At 38.6% G+C, this 15,951-nt stretch overlaps 1 protein-coding gene across 7 annotated transcripts in view; it reads right to left on the bottom strand.

Annotated features, from left to right (window-relative positions):
* The window catches only part of LOC132152649 (rap guanine nucleotide exchange factor 4-like), a 75,527-nt gene that overhangs the window by 45,649 nt on the left and 13,927 nt on the right, over nucleotides 1-15,951 (bottom strand). Inside the window, exon 1 of one of the 7 annotated variants that reach the window (XM_059561428.1) lies at nucleotides 4,101-4,256. The exons of the other annotated variants lie outside the window; for them this stretch is intronic. The gene's annotated coding sequence lies outside the window, so the exon portion shown is untranslated. Of the gene's footprint in view, nucleotides 1-4,100; nucleotides 4,257-15,951 lie in introns of those variants that run through there. 7 annotated transcript variants of the gene reach the window in all.

Raw genomic sequence — 15,951 nt, 5'->3', positions numbered from 1 at the left:
TTTACTGTATTTTTGTTCAAATTAATGCAGCCTTGGTGTGCATAAGAGACTTGTCAAAAAGTTTTAAATCTTACCAAACTCAACATTATTGTACATTAAAGCAGAAAGACAAGAATGTTTAAAAGCTACAAAACTTTAATTTTGATTTAATGGGATCTTTCAGCAAAAGTAAAAATTATCTCCAAATTTTATCCCAGAGAGATATTAAAGAGAGATCACATTTGTGATTTGTCTTTCCTTTGGGAAGTGGTATTTATCGCTACAGGTCTTCTACACGGATTAAGTTTCTCAGAAATTCTGTTCTCCACTCACACAGAAATACTGAGGTTAGTTTTGGGAGTGTAATGAAACCTCACATTGACAATCTCCTCATTAGTGCTTTTACTATAAACTCAAGCCAATTACATCTGTAGCAATGCAGAAAGCCAATATATCAACAGGAAATGAAAGCAATTCTCACTAAAATAAGCCATTGTGGAGGTGGTCTGCAAAACTGTTATGCAAAAAAGAAAATAAATAGTTTATGAAAGACCATCTGTGAGATCTTTGCCACCCTGACAATAAAACACAGAACTAAAAAGAGTGTTCATCGCCATGACAACAGTAGCCTGCTTCATGCACTGAGATAATGAGAGTTTGTCTTTGGAGTTTTTTTGACTGTAAAGATTAAGGAGTGTTTCCAGCATCAGCGGGGCATCAGACCATTAACGGACAGTGTGCTGGAAAACAACAATGTACTGTATTCAGCAACCCAACTCTTTGATTTGTCTTTCCAACCAATAAAACCTCAAATTAATCATTTTCATTTTTAAATGTAATGTCTTATCATTGCAACCGACGAATAATTGATAGTAGCATTTGTTTTGTTTTTTTGATAAACCTTATAGGTACTGATCATTATTCTGGACAGAGCAGAGATATAAGGTCAAACTAATGCCTCAATTAGGAAGAAGGTACAAATGTTAGGAGATGAAAGCCACAAACCATCCAGACACCGGCAAAGAGAAAGATACAGCAATCAACCAGAAGATAGATGCCATTACTTAGAAATATCCATGTCTGGAACAAAAAAAAGCTCAATGTCGCAACTGAGACATGCGGAAAGACGTTGTGTCAAATCAGAGCAAACAAAGCTGTGTGGACATGCAATCTTCAAAGCCATATGTTTGGACCAAATCTAACACTGCCCACATCCACATTCCTTTAGTGAAGTATGGAGGAGGAAGCTGAGCTTCATGCACAAGGATTCAGGGAAACATTCAAAGAAACTCAATTCCTTCCAGCAGCACAGTAAACCGGAAGGCTAATTAACACTGGACTGGCTCAAAAAACCTGAATATCTGGCATTATTTCAAAACTGCAGTGCACAGGTGTCACCCAAACCTGATCGACTTGGAGCAAATGTGCTGAGATAATGGGCTACAGTCACACATCCACCGTGTGTAAAACTTAGTTACCACAAAAGTCTGAAAGCTGTCAAAATGTGGCTTAATGGTGCATTGAATTCTTACGTTTGTCAATCCTGAAATTCACTTTCAGACATGACTTTTGGACTTCCCTTGAGAAATATTAACTGGAGTATACTTTCCGTTCTGTAGAAATGCTTGGTTGTAGGTTTTGCTCCGCTGAATTAAGATGATCTTTAGCTGATGATCTTTGTGTTGCTTAATAAAATATCAAAATGTGGTTGCTATATACAAAACAAATAGTATTTTAATATTTTTTATAATATTTTTAATATATAAGTATTATATTTAAATAAATATAAATATTTTGCATTTAAGCTGCTATGTTATTTCTGTGCCTCTAGCAATGCCAAAGGAAATTCCCAGAATAAATGTACTTTGCACTTGCTTTACATGCTGCCATATGAATAGGTTTGCTATATAAATGATATAGACAGAGTGAAATTATGTTTAATCTTAAGCATTTCATGAAATTATGATGGAAGTATTGAACACATACAAAATTAGTGCTTCATTTGTGCTAATATCATTGCAAAAACATGCAATGAGTTTGTAAAAAAAAATTCCACATAATGTATATAATTTTTTCTCCTCTATGCCCCGCCTTTATGAAACGTGTTGTTGTTTTTTTACGAAGTTCATTGTTCTGAAAAGTGAGGTGTGCTCTTATTGGCCAGCTATCCAGTGCGTTGTGATTGGCCGAATGCCTCAAGCGTGTGACGGAAATGTTACGCCTCTTGTCATACTGTGATGTGTGTCCCAGTCAGAACACTGGCGAGACAAAACAATAAAGCCCATTACAAACGAGCCATTTGTTGCATCCAGTGGGGACATAATTACTGATTATAATGACTTATACTGTGTTTTTACGCGTTGCATTGCACCACGTAAATATTTAACCATGTTTGCATTTGTGAATACAACTTAAACACTGATTTCTAGTTTTGTCCTCTTTTGGAAGGCCAAACTAAGTATTTTGGCTTTCACAACGAAACAGCGTTTCCAAAACATGGTGCCGGTGGCAACAATGAGAGTCAAAGTTACACTTTATTTCTTTGAGTGAACATTTAGGCAACATTATGCAAATCTTCCCACATTTTGACGTAGGCGTGGGGGCGTGTTTAAACCAAGCGCCAACCTCCCGCTCTCTCTCGTGAAGCCAATAAGGAAGTGACTAAAACTGCAATTCATCGACTGGCCGCTTGAGGCTGGCTGCAAAAGGGAGTCAGTCCCATAGACTCCCCATGTTAAAATGCCCAACTTTACAGCAGGAAAAAACATGTTTTCAGCCTGGTGCAAACAATAATTTAAAAAAATAGCTAAATTTTGCCCTTCATGACAACTGTGAGGGGGGTGAATTTTTTTTATAACCCATCCGTTTAAAATATATTAAGCCTTAAAGTTATGCATAATTAAGGGCGTGGTCACTTGAGTGACAGGTGGATTGCCGCTATACTGTCACCACTGTCGCGCTAGGTGGGCGTGGCTTCCACAAACAGTTCCCGCCTTTTTGCCCATTTTCGATTGTCCGGGAGAGTCGCGTGGTGATGCGCTGCCAAGATGGCGATGGCCGCTCTATACACTTTAAGCTTCAAAAACTCTCTTCAGGAGTCTACGGGTGACGTCACGGACACTACATCCATGTTTTTATAAAGTCTATGGTTTAAACAGGGTGTTTTAGTAGGGTATGGACAAGTCTTAACTTTTATTAAGAATATCTCTTTTAGTCTTTCCAACTTTTTTAGATCTTATCTGATGAACTGCTTGTAACACTTCAAAGAGAAAGGAAAACTTGAAATTAAATCGCATCATATGGTATGTCTTGAATCTATAGTATAAAGTATAGAACTCTCTGTCTGGCATATCACTTGATTTAATCTGATCTCATGAAAGTGTGTTTAAATAGTACGCCAAATATTAAAACTTGTGGTATTGATGGGCAAAAAGGGACATTTCACTCTGTAATGTTTTAGTTGGACATTCATAAAGTTTTTAAATGGTACTATTTGTTTCTGAACATTCAGGGAACATCGAAAGTAATGTTTGATTAAAGATAAAATAGAATATTTTCTTACTGTTCTCATATAACCAAGAAAAAATACCTTTATATTCAGAAATAGCATTTTCATAATGTTATCAAAACATTCTTATAACATATATTTTGTAAACTGGGATTGTGTTGTTTTAGGGTTAAAGGAAACATATGCATAATATCCTTCCAGAAAATTATCAGTGGCTTTTCAGTTTTCCTACAGTTTTTCCTTTCTTACAGTATAGAAAGCAATATGAAAGAACTATGTTAAATTGTGTCTCTTTCATGCTTGACATACAAATGCATCTGTGCTTCACTGCACTTTTTTCACTGAACACATTCATTACATAATTCACATACATTCTCAACATAACCTACAGTATTCTCCTCTCTCAAGACCTCACCTCATTAAAAGCAAAAACCTCAGTATCACACACACACACACATCCACACTTGCACATGCATGCAGTTCACGGTCCTAAACCTGTAAGTGCAGAAAGTTACACAAGGATAAATACAGAAAAATCAAGCACACATCAGAGTCACCGAAAACCCCCCACAAATAAATCAAAAGCAGATCAAGTGAGCGCTCACACACTTACCTACAGTAGTGAGCAATCCATGAGTGACAGACCGAAGCAGTCAATGCAACTCCATCTTTCTTTTCTCACTTTAGCTATCAGTGTCTAACACAGAAAGCTCTATACGACAGCTCAAGTATGCTGTAGTGTGTGTGTGTGTGTGTGTGTGTGTGTGTGTGTGTGTGTGTGTGTGTGAGTGGTCCGAGCGGCAGTCAGAAGAGTGTGCTGATGTAGTGAGTGTGTGTGCAGGGCTGAACGGGGAGCTGACCCCCTCCCTGTGAGAGCGGAGCGGTTGCTAGGTGATTTGAGTACTCCAATCATCATGGTCTGACGACGACTGACTGCACATGCACACATACACACAAACATATGTGTGTAAAATCTGAATTTTGTTCAAAAGGGTTCAGGGTCTATTAATAATAACGACTAGTTAGGTATTTATTCTAATAGTTTATTTTTTAAGCACACAACAGAACACTTAAAAACAACTATATTCACAGTCTAATGTGCTTAAAATTGTATTTGTTTCTTCAGGCATGTTAAAGGTAACATGACTATTTAATAATTCAGTGTTTTCAAGAAGACGGACACAAAGTGAGTGTATGCTACCATCTGGACCGATGTATAATATATGAGACATTAACTCAATCAGAAAAATATCAATAAAATCTTTTTCAAAATCAGCTATAAATCAAAATCAATCCAGTGGCACAAAATGTATAACCAAACACTTACACAGGGGAGACCGGGTGTTGTTGTCTCACTTTTCTCAAGTGAACATTTCTCAGGGTAAATATTTCTGAAAGTTATTTTTTGTATTGACACAAAACTATTTGACTACAAAAAAGCTGAATATTTAAATTGCCCTAGAAGAAAAAAAAAATGCTGACACATGCTGCCACATCCTAAGTGGGAACTCGCTATTTATTACACCGATTTGAGAAGAATGCATTCGTTTGAAATTCTATATAAAGTAAAACAAAGCTAAAAAAGCCTTTATAAGCTGTGTATTATACATAACAAATGTGACTTGCACTCTCTAGTGAAAAAGTACACTTTAGCATATTTTTTAAAAGATTTCATACAGTATTATGGAAATAATACACTTAAGTGTAAACAAGTACGTAATTATATGTTAATTGCAATGAAATGACAATGTTTTAATTTAAAAGTTTATTAAATGCAAACAGCTGAACTTTTTAACCCACTTAAGTAGAATTTCAGTACATTATATGTAATTAAATCATCACTACTATTATATTTGAAATATAAAATACTGATAAGAATTTAGGGTATAAACTAAATTATACTTAATATCATTTTTAATTAAACTTGTTAGTCATGCATTTAAATAAGCGTGATGATGAAGTTGTAAATACATTAACTTTTAATGTAATATCAAATAACTCACTAGTTAAAACTGTAATCAAGTACAAGAGTTTTAGCATGTTAGTGAACACATCAAAATAAGTGTACTTCTTTGAGTCAGGACAAAAGTATGTTAAAAAGATTATTTAAACGGGGAGCTATTTAATGCTTTTTTTAACTTTTTCAACTTTAGTTAGTTTGTAATGTTGCTGTTTGCGCATAAAAGTCTAATTCAAAAGGACATATTTATTTAACAGAAATTACTTTTCAAAAACTACAACAAATGACTCGTTTGGACTACAAAGCATATTTTCCAGGATTTGTAATATCACAATACAGACGAATGGGACGAGACCTGGTTGAGCTGCTCTAGAGAAGGCAGCGAGTGTTATCACTCTGCTGGAGAAACGCTAGCTTTCCCAAAACAGACAAACTTAGAGTGGTTACAATCATCTGTGTTTAAATCATGCTCAAATTGATTCGATTTGGACACAATATTTACTCTGGGGTACGCAGCAAGCAACTATGGTAAGGGGCATGACATTTGCCAACCAGGGGTCAATCACAACACACACTGGCCCAGCTAACCAATCACAACACACACTGGCCCAGCTAACCAATCACAACACACACTGGCCCAGCTAACCAATCACAACACACGCTGGCCCAGCTAACCAATCACACTACACACTGGCCCAGCTAACCAATCACAACACACGCTGGCCCAGCCAACCAATCACAACACACGCTGGCCCAGCTAACCAATCACAACACACGCTGGCGCAGCTAACCAATCACAACACACGCTGGCCCAGCTAACCAATCACAACACACGCTGGCCCAGCCAACCAATCACAACACACACTGGCCCAGCTAACCAATCACATCACACGCTGGCCCAGCTAACCAATCACAACACACGCTGGCCCAGCCAACCAATCACAACACACGCTGGCGCAGCTAACCAATCACAACACACACTGGCCCAGCCAACCAATCACAACACACACTGGCCCAGCCAACCAATCACAACACACGCTGGCGCAGCTAACCAATCACATCACACGCTGGCCCAGCTAACCAATCACAACACACGCTGGCCCAGCCAACCAATCACAACACACGCTGGCGCAGCTAACCAATCACAACACACGCTGGCCCAGCCAACCAATCACATCACACGCTGGTCCAGCTAACCAATCACAACACACGCTGGCCCAGCCAACCAATCACAACACACGCTGGCCCAGCTAACCAATCACAACACACGCTGGCGCAGCTAACCAATCACATCACACGCTGGCCTAGCTAACCAATCACATCACACGCTGGCCCAGCTAACCAATCACAACACACGCTGGCCCAGCCAACCAATCACAACACACGCTGGCGCAGCTAACCAATCACAACACACGCTGGCCCAGCCAACCAATCACAACACACACTGGCCCAGCCAACCAATCACAACACACGCTGGCGCAGCTAACCAATCACATCACACGCTGGCCCAGCTAACCAATCACATCACACGCTGGCCCAGCCAACCAATCACAACACACACTGGCCCAGCCAACCAATCACATCACACGCTGGCCCAGCTAACCAATCACAACACACGCTGGCCCAGCCAACCAATCACAACACACACTGGCCCAGCCAACCAATCAAAACACACGCTGGCGCAGCTAACCAATCACAACACACGCTGGCCCAGCTAACCAATCACAACACACGCTGGCCCAGCCAACCAATCACAACACACACTGGCCCAGCCAACCAATCACAACACACGCTGGCGCAGCTAACCAATCACAACACACGCTGGCCCAGCTAACCAATCACAACACACGCTGGCCCAGCTAACTAATCACAACACACACTGGCCCAGCCAACCAATCACAACACACACTGGCCCAGCTAACCAGTCACAACACACACTGGCCCAGCCAACCAAATCACAACACATTTCGTATTTCAGAAAGCAGGGCCTTCATTTGATACAGGAACTATTTGAGCCGTTCAGGCCAGACTAGAGACAGAGCTGTTGTAATAATGTAAAATACGTGAAAAATTATGTGTTTTTCGAACCTAGTATGAGAGCCTATTCTAGTACACCCCCAAAACAAAATCACGAACTTGTTAAAGAGCATAATAGGACCCCTTTAAAATGTACTTTAAAGGAGAACTTTTAATTTGACATTATTACAAAGTTTACTTTTCAAAGGTGTACTTAAATTTGTTGTGAAAGCGTCTCTCTCCAAATACACTTAAGTATCCTTTTATTTCATTAATATTGTATTATCTGGAATATATATTCATATATTTTTAAATTTGAAGTAAACACATTTTGAAGTACACATTCAGTACAATTAAGTGCATTTCTTTTTCACATGCACTGACCTGGCATTTATCACTCTGTAAAACAGACCCCTGCATCCTGTCGTCTTGTGTTTGGTGTTCTGCTTTCTGTCTTCAGCAGAACTGTGATTATTAGACTGAAAGAGAGACACAAAGATGCTCTTTCCCACTGAGGCTGAACTTTCAGCAGCATCATTACAGTAAGAGATGTTTCCTCTTATGGCCAGTCATCAGAGCACCTGTTAGCATTGCTCTGGACAACGGCAGGCACCTGGCCATGTGGGCTGATGAGACAGTGGAATCAGACACACCTGCTCTCCATCACAGACCATCAAAGGACTTGACAAATGTATCATCCATGACCCAGTGACACATTCATCCCGGACATTCATTACCATTCCCAGTTTCTTCTCTTCAGCTATGGAAGTATATGGTAGCCCACAGAACCGCTTGAGGGAAAGTTATGGGGTGAGAATTGTTGCTTTATTCCAAATAAATAGATTATGATCCACAAATAAATGTAACAAGATTCACAAAAATATATCAAATTCACAAATAAATGTACAGAGTTTCACAAAAAAATATAAAACTCACAAATAAATAAAATGAGATTTGCAAATAAAAATATATATATTTACAAATGTGTTTAATGTCACAAACACAACTCTACCTGGTATTTATTTGTGAACCGCTGTCTGTGCATTTGTAAATCACTGCACGCATTTGTGGATCGGTTCCTGTGCATTTGTGGATTTGAAACACTTCTAGCGTCGACGTGCAGATAAATCCACAAATAAGTGGACTCCACCCACCGTTTACTCAAGCCAATCAAATAACGGCCACATTGAGCTGACCAATCGTAGCACGTTATCGCTTCAACCAATCACGTTTTGGCTTACAGCCAGGGGAACTGCGGGAATAGACACCGAACTTGAGACCAACAACAGACAGTCAGGGCATTTCTCAATACCAAGTTCGCAGAGTCTGGACTTCCGTCCTTCCGAGTTTGGACATGCCAAGTTGGACTCAGAAGAACGAACTCTCGAGGACGGGAGGACGCGAGTCCAGTCATTCTACAAATGGAACGGCAGCGTACTTGATAGCTTCACTCAGCATGCATGTTTTACTTGAATTAACTTCTTTTTTATTTTCAATATATTAAATATATTAGTATTAAAAAACTAATATTTACCTACTCTGATTATTTTCACTTTATATTTATAATGAAATTGAATATAATATTAAACGACTGTCTCTTTTTTATTTTAAAAACTATTAAACATTAATATGTGGTTCAGGTAACATTAATACTGTGATTATATTTACGTCGTTCAAAATAAATAAAATATGTGGAAACAACTGCCTCTTTTCATTAAGAACAATCTAGCAATAAACCCACTCAGCTACAATTTAAATAATACGGTTGAAAAGTGTAAATCAATTGTAAATAAGTGTAAATCAAAATGGAACAGCTTAGGATTGCCATTGCAATTGCTATTTATCAAGATGCTGAAGAGGAGGCTGCCGAACGGAGGAGACAAATCCTTCAAAGAAAAGCCAGGATGCAGCGGAGGATGGCGAAGAGACGTGCCATATTAGCATGTCTCTCTAGCATTGTACGTTTTTCTAATTATTCTTTCTTCATAAACTGCCCATATACTTATGTGGACTTAGTTAGGTATATCCAAATGAAAAGTCATAATAAAAATTTATTATAATGTATCATATAGGCACCCTATCAACAGACTACAAAGTACTATCTCACAAAAAGTTATGTAAACTATTGCAGGGATGTAATGAGACAACATTAGATTTTTCAGTATACCAAATAAACTGACAAGTACAATAGGTTTGACAGTTGATAACATTTAAATTAACTAGCTTACACTTCACACACCTTTTATTTGTCTTTGTGGTGCTCAAATAAGTTTATAGTTTATCATCTTTATATAGCTAGGTGCACATCATATTACTGCATTAACACAAACAGGACAATTTAATATCTATAATAATCATATAGGCTACAACTTTTAGACTCGGGGATGAATGTTGTGCTAGAGCTTATCAATAAATGAATGAAACCGAAATAGAGTATAAAGAAATACTTCACGAAAAGAGCAAATGTTAGAGGGAGATTTAATTATGGCAGATTTTAGTAAATTTTAGACAAAATCCTTAAAACAACTGAGTATATAGCTTATATTAAATCCAAAAATATAATAAATACAATGCAACGACAGTACATATAGTAACAACTTTTTAAAAGCAATACATATAACAAATACATAATACAACAAAAGTAAAAACATTCTTAATATATTATCTATATATTTTAACAGGAACAAAGTCCCACTCGCAGGTATTCACAGATCAATGACCAGGTACCAATCCTGGTCAAGTTTTTTTCTGGAGAGGATTTAAAGCCAGCTTTCAGGCTCTCCAGGAACAGCATCAACATGCTGGTACAGATGCTGCCCCGTCAAAAAGCCCATGGATGGAGCCGTGAAATTGAAGTACTTGTTACGGTTTATTGGCTTGCCTGTTGAGCATCCTACAGGGTCACATCAGATGACTTCAGCATGCCACTTTCAACAGTTTGTAGGACTGTTCACAATGTTGTGGAGGAGATGATGACCATCCTCCACAAAATTATTCATTTTCCAAAAGCAGAGGAAATGGATGAGGTGGGGGGCCTTGCTGGCCATGAGGCATTCCGCTGTGCTGCTGGTGCCACATCAGGATTGTTCCTCCTGCAATGCCACAAAAAAGATGCTACATAAATAGAAAGATCTTCCCTTCCATCATTCTACAGGGCACCTGTGATGCTAAAGGCATATTTATAGATGTGTATATTGGCAATCCAGGCTCTGTACAGGATGCCCTTGTGCTGCGCAGATCACCAATGTACCAGCAGGCTTTGTATTCACCAGCTGGATACTATCTTTTGGGAGATGGGGGATACCCTTGCTTGCAGCATCCTATTGCAATCATGACCCCATACCGCCAGCCTGTCGCAAGTAAGAACACTTTTTTTATGTCAGACAGACAGACACACACACACGATAAACCAAATTTTTACTGTTATGAATTTGCAATACACTACACATTTTCTACACGATTTTTGATTAACAGGCCAAGTTGAAGCCCGATACAACAGGCATTATGCACAAGCACGGAACATCATCGAGCGCACTTTTGGGATGTTAAAAACTCACTGGCGTGCAATTTTCTTGCGGGCCCTAGAGATCAGGCCACTGTTCGCCCCAAAGGTGATTGGTGCCTGTTGTATCCTCCACAACATCTGTGTGATGGGAGGTGATCTCTTGGAGGAGGAGGAGGAAAGCCAAGGACAAGAAGACAGCGAGGATGGTGAGAATGCAGCAGTGGGTGAGAGGGACCTATCAGGGAACCATCTCCGAGGACGTCTGGCTGCTCAGCTTTCTTCTCCCGTGGAACTGCCTGGGTGTCTAACTGAACAGTACTACATCTAGACAGTAAACCTTTCCAGATGTTGTCATGTTCATTAAAAGAGCAACATAAACAGTTGAAATAGCTATGACATTGATTAGAAAGATAGGTATGAATAAATGTGCAAGTAGATGGGTATAGATACATTTATACATTTTCTTAATGTTGGTATGTTCTTCTTGAGATTTAACTGCATGATTGTAAATAATTGTATACCACTATAGACATTGGATATTACATTATTTTATATTATTTGTGTTTTTGTTGTAAATATAAAGAATACACTGTTGCTATAACAATGATTTGCCAGGGTTGAAATTGAAACATTCATTTTTATTTTTTTTATTCAAATAATCTATATAAAATCATTTATCATTAAATACAACATTAATTTAGAATTTATTAAGTTTTTCAAAAAGAGACATATGTCTCTGCTCTGGCTGTTGCTGCCCTCTCTCTCTCCTCTTCTCTCGCCAATGCTTCTCTCTCCCTCTCCTCTTCCCTCTCTGCCTGTTCTTTTAGAAACTAAAGAAGAGCCTGGCTGTCCCGTCGCCTCTTTCTTGACTGCTGGCTACTCCTGGCTTCCACAGAAGGGGCTGAACCTGGTGTGCTGACTGAGCCACCTGTAGTGGCAGTGGGTTTGATGCAACAACTACGGGCATAGTAACTGAGTGCTGCCCCTGGAGTGCAGCATCCATTGCAGTGTACCACTGCCAGGTTGCAGCAGTCACACTACCGGCCTCTACCCCTTTTCCTGTGGGTGGGTCCCTAAGCTCCTGAAATAAAGCAAAATGCTGTCATGTTCTCACCTCACGTTGTTCCACACTTTTAGACATTTTTTATTTTTGCTCTACACAGAGGAAGATATTCTTAAGAATTTTTGTAACCTAACAGTTTGAGGCACCAAAAAATTACACATGTCAGTGGTGCCCCAGAACTCTTAGGTTACAAATATTCTTCCTTTGTGTAAAGCAAAAAAAAAAAAAAAAGAATAAATAAATAGTGTATACAGGTGTGAAACAACTTAAAATTGTAGGTGAATGGCAGAATGTTCATTTTGGGGTGAACTATTCTTTTTACAGTCTCAGAGTAAACAATGTAAACGGAGTAAACTACATTTTACAAAATAAAATGTAAGGGCCAATGCATCTATGTTAGGTTTCAAATATGACCGGAAAGTCTTTACACACATCTTGGTAAGCCTCTTTCAGTAACAGAAAGTAGAGAAACAGGCAGATTACCTTGTATTTATCTTTTAGGTTATTCAATTTTTTCTTTGCCTGTTTGGCAGTTATGGCCAAACCAGAAGTGGAACAAAATGCCTATAGGCAAAACAAAACCATAAAGATTTACATGATTCCACTTCAATAACGTATTCATTTTTATGGATGAAGACTGTCCAAATCTAGCTCCAAACCTTCAGACATGCAGGGAATTATACAAGCACTCAAAATGAATACTCACTCCCATCAACTTTTGGAGGAATTGCGCCTCCCGGTGAAAAGCCTTTCGTTGGCCGCCCGCCACTCTATCAAGGCCCGAGTTTCCTCAGCAGTCCCTTGATAAAAAATAATGCTTAATTTAAGTTGATGAAAAATAATACAATTATAAAAGAATTTGTAAAAAAATTTTAAATAAAGACAAGCAAACTATTTGGTTAAAATGACAAGAGCACTCTAAAATAAGGTTTGCATTTGATATAAGTATCGTTAGGCAAACGTTAGTTAGGAAACTTTTCCCTCAGGCAAAACAATTGCCCATTAGATATACCCAAAGCAAAATATATCAAATGTTTATCCACTACAGAATCAACACAGGCAGCCCCATATTTTACAAAATGTTACAGGGCCTAGCTACTTTTTAGGAGGACTTGCCGAGGGTTAGGCTACTTTTCAACTCGTAACGAAATAGTCTGAGCAAATTTTCAAAATTCGACGGTAGCTTTGAAGTTTAAACAACATTCTGGCATCAAAACTCTTAGAACTACGTTACATTTTGTGATAAAACAACAATAGTATTTCGAAATGTATAACTTACAGTTGTGAGTTTTCTCCTCCGCCATTGATGCTAACCTGGTTCGAGCTGAATTCTGGGTTATGGCCCGTATCAAGTCCGCACAAGTCACCTCTCCATGCATCCTCGGTAAAAGGAGCGGAGCAAGAACACATCCGGGGATTTGAACTGGACTTGGCTAGATGTGAACTTTGAAAAGGGAAACAGTACTTGGGCAGCGACTGATGACATTTCACAAGTCCACAAGTAACGTTACAGACAAGTACGCACAACATGGCCGATCAGGCAAGACGCCCCCCCCCCTGGATTTAAGCCAAAACGTGATTGGTTGAAGCGATAACGTGCTACGATTGGTCAGCTCAATGTGGCCGTTATTTGATTGGCTTGAGTAAACGGTGGGTGGAGTCCACTTATTTGTGGATTTATCTGCACGTCGACGCTAGAAGTGTTTCAAATCCACAAATGCACAGGAACCGATCCACAAATGCGTGCAGTGATTTACAAATGCACAGACAGCGGTTCACAAATAAATACCAGGTAGAGTTGTGTTTGTGACATTAAACACATTTGTAAATATATATATTTTTATTTGCAAATCTCATTTTATTTATTTGTGAGTTTTATATTTTTTTGTGAAACTCTGTACATTTATTTGTGAATTTGATATATTTTTGTGAATCTTGTTACATTTATTTGTGGATCATAATCTATTTATTTGGAATAAAGCAACAATTTTCACCCCATAGAAAGTTAGGTAATTTGGCACACAGATAGTCTCAAAATTATCCACAGCTATTTTGAAGCATCTACCTCAAACTCTCTAGCGCTACCAACTGTCAAAGCTGCATAATAACTTTTGAAGTGTAAGGGCTAAAAACTAAATTCATTTTTTTCTTTTCTTTGACCCATGCAAGTGCATGAGGAACATGTAAGGTTATGAGGCCCTATCATACACCCGGCGAATGCAATACAAGTTGCAGCACAAGTGTGTTTGCTAGTTTCAGTCCGGTGCCGTTCGCATTTTCCCATCCAGTGCCACGTGGTTCAATTAGCAAATGCATTTGCGCCCATTTGTGCGCCCATGGGCGTGCTGGTCTAAAAAAGAGGTGTGCTCTGGCACATTTTAAGAAGCTGAAAACAGACTGCGCCATAGTCCATCTCAAACCTGGTCTAAAGTCTAAAGTCAATGGCGCAATATTTTTTGTCATTTAAAGAGTGTGTTGGTAGAAAATGTGCCCCTGGGCGGGTCCATAGTGCGCAATGACTTTGTTTATTACACACAGGGATGCGCATGACACAAACATGCCAAATATTAAAAACAAAAGGATTACAGTGTAAAAGAATATTATTGTGTAAAAAAATGTAATGATGGATAGTCATAGCGTGTATAAGAATCAGGCTACCTATTTACAATTCAGCCTATTACTACTTATAATGACGAATGAAATTGGCTAATTAATTGAACAATCGTGCCAACACACACACACACATACACACACACACACACATATATATATATATATATATATATATATATATATATATATATACATACATATATATTAACTGACTCATCGCGCGGAGCTTTGGTGGATTCCTGCTTGTCCCGAAGATGATCTGTGCGCGCGTTTTAACTTCGCGCACGAGTAGATCAGTTTCTTTGCTTGAGAAGCGTTCAGCTTTTACGCCAACAAATTCTGCCATGTAAATAGCGATCTGCCCTGGCGCAAGCGCATCTCGCTCTTAAAAGAGAATGGGAGATGACACTCTGGTTTATTGAATGTTACACCCATTACTCACCAATTACGTCGTTAAAATAGCAGAAGTGGATTTGGACACGCCCTGAGTGCACCTGCACCATGCACTTTACACTTTGCATTTGGATCGTTAAAATGAGCTCTATAACTCTGCAAAATTTCGGGGTTGATGTGACTGGTCTGGTTCGGTGTGGCATACCGAGTTGAAATGTAGCAAATTTTCCCATGTTGATCATTTTGGTTGTTAGCTATTTTGAAATTCGTAGCTGTATTTTACGAATGCATAAAAGAACGTCAATGTCAATGTCAATGTCACCTTTATTTATATAGCGCTTTAAACAAAATACATTGCGTCAAAGCAACTGAACAACATTCATTAGGAAAACAGTGTCAATAATGCAAAAATAGAACGTCTTTGGCACGATGCTGTGAAGCCACCTATTGGTCACAATATAAAACGACATTTACATAATCCAAATTTAATTTTACAGAATCCACCAGCATGTGTGGTTAAGCCGTCCGACAAAATGACATCAGAGAAAGAAAGCCATTTCAGTGTGGAAGCTTTTTTTGCACAGGCCTATCTAAAGGGTTAATGGTCCCACCTAGTGATCAACTGTAAAAATAACAAATTTTACCTATTCCCAAAAGGGAAAACCACAAACAATCAAGAATGCATGATTACATGGTGTCATGGCTTTGCAATCAAAAAATGTCGTTATAATGGAAGTCAATGGGGCAAAAACAGCCACGAACAGTAAATGAGGGAGAAAAAATTAAAATCTAATGCTGCACAAAAACTAAAAATGCATCAAAGCTAATGTTGCTACTAATCTTTGACATGCCCAAGACTGTTATAAAAAGTAAAAAAAAAAAATCCAGCCACAATTACTTTTATATTGAAAATA

The sequence above is a fragment of the Carassius carassius genome, chromosome 11 (assembly GCF_963082965.1).
Source record: "Carassius carassius chromosome 11, fCarCar2.1, whole genome shotgun sequence".
In the NCBI taxonomy this organism is placed as follows: Eukaryota; Metazoa; Chordata; class Actinopteri; order Cypriniformes; family Cyprinidae; genus Carassius; species Carassius carassius.
The sequence above is the reverse complement of the archived record's forward strand: the minus strand, read 5'-3'. Positions and strand labels throughout refer to the sequence as shown.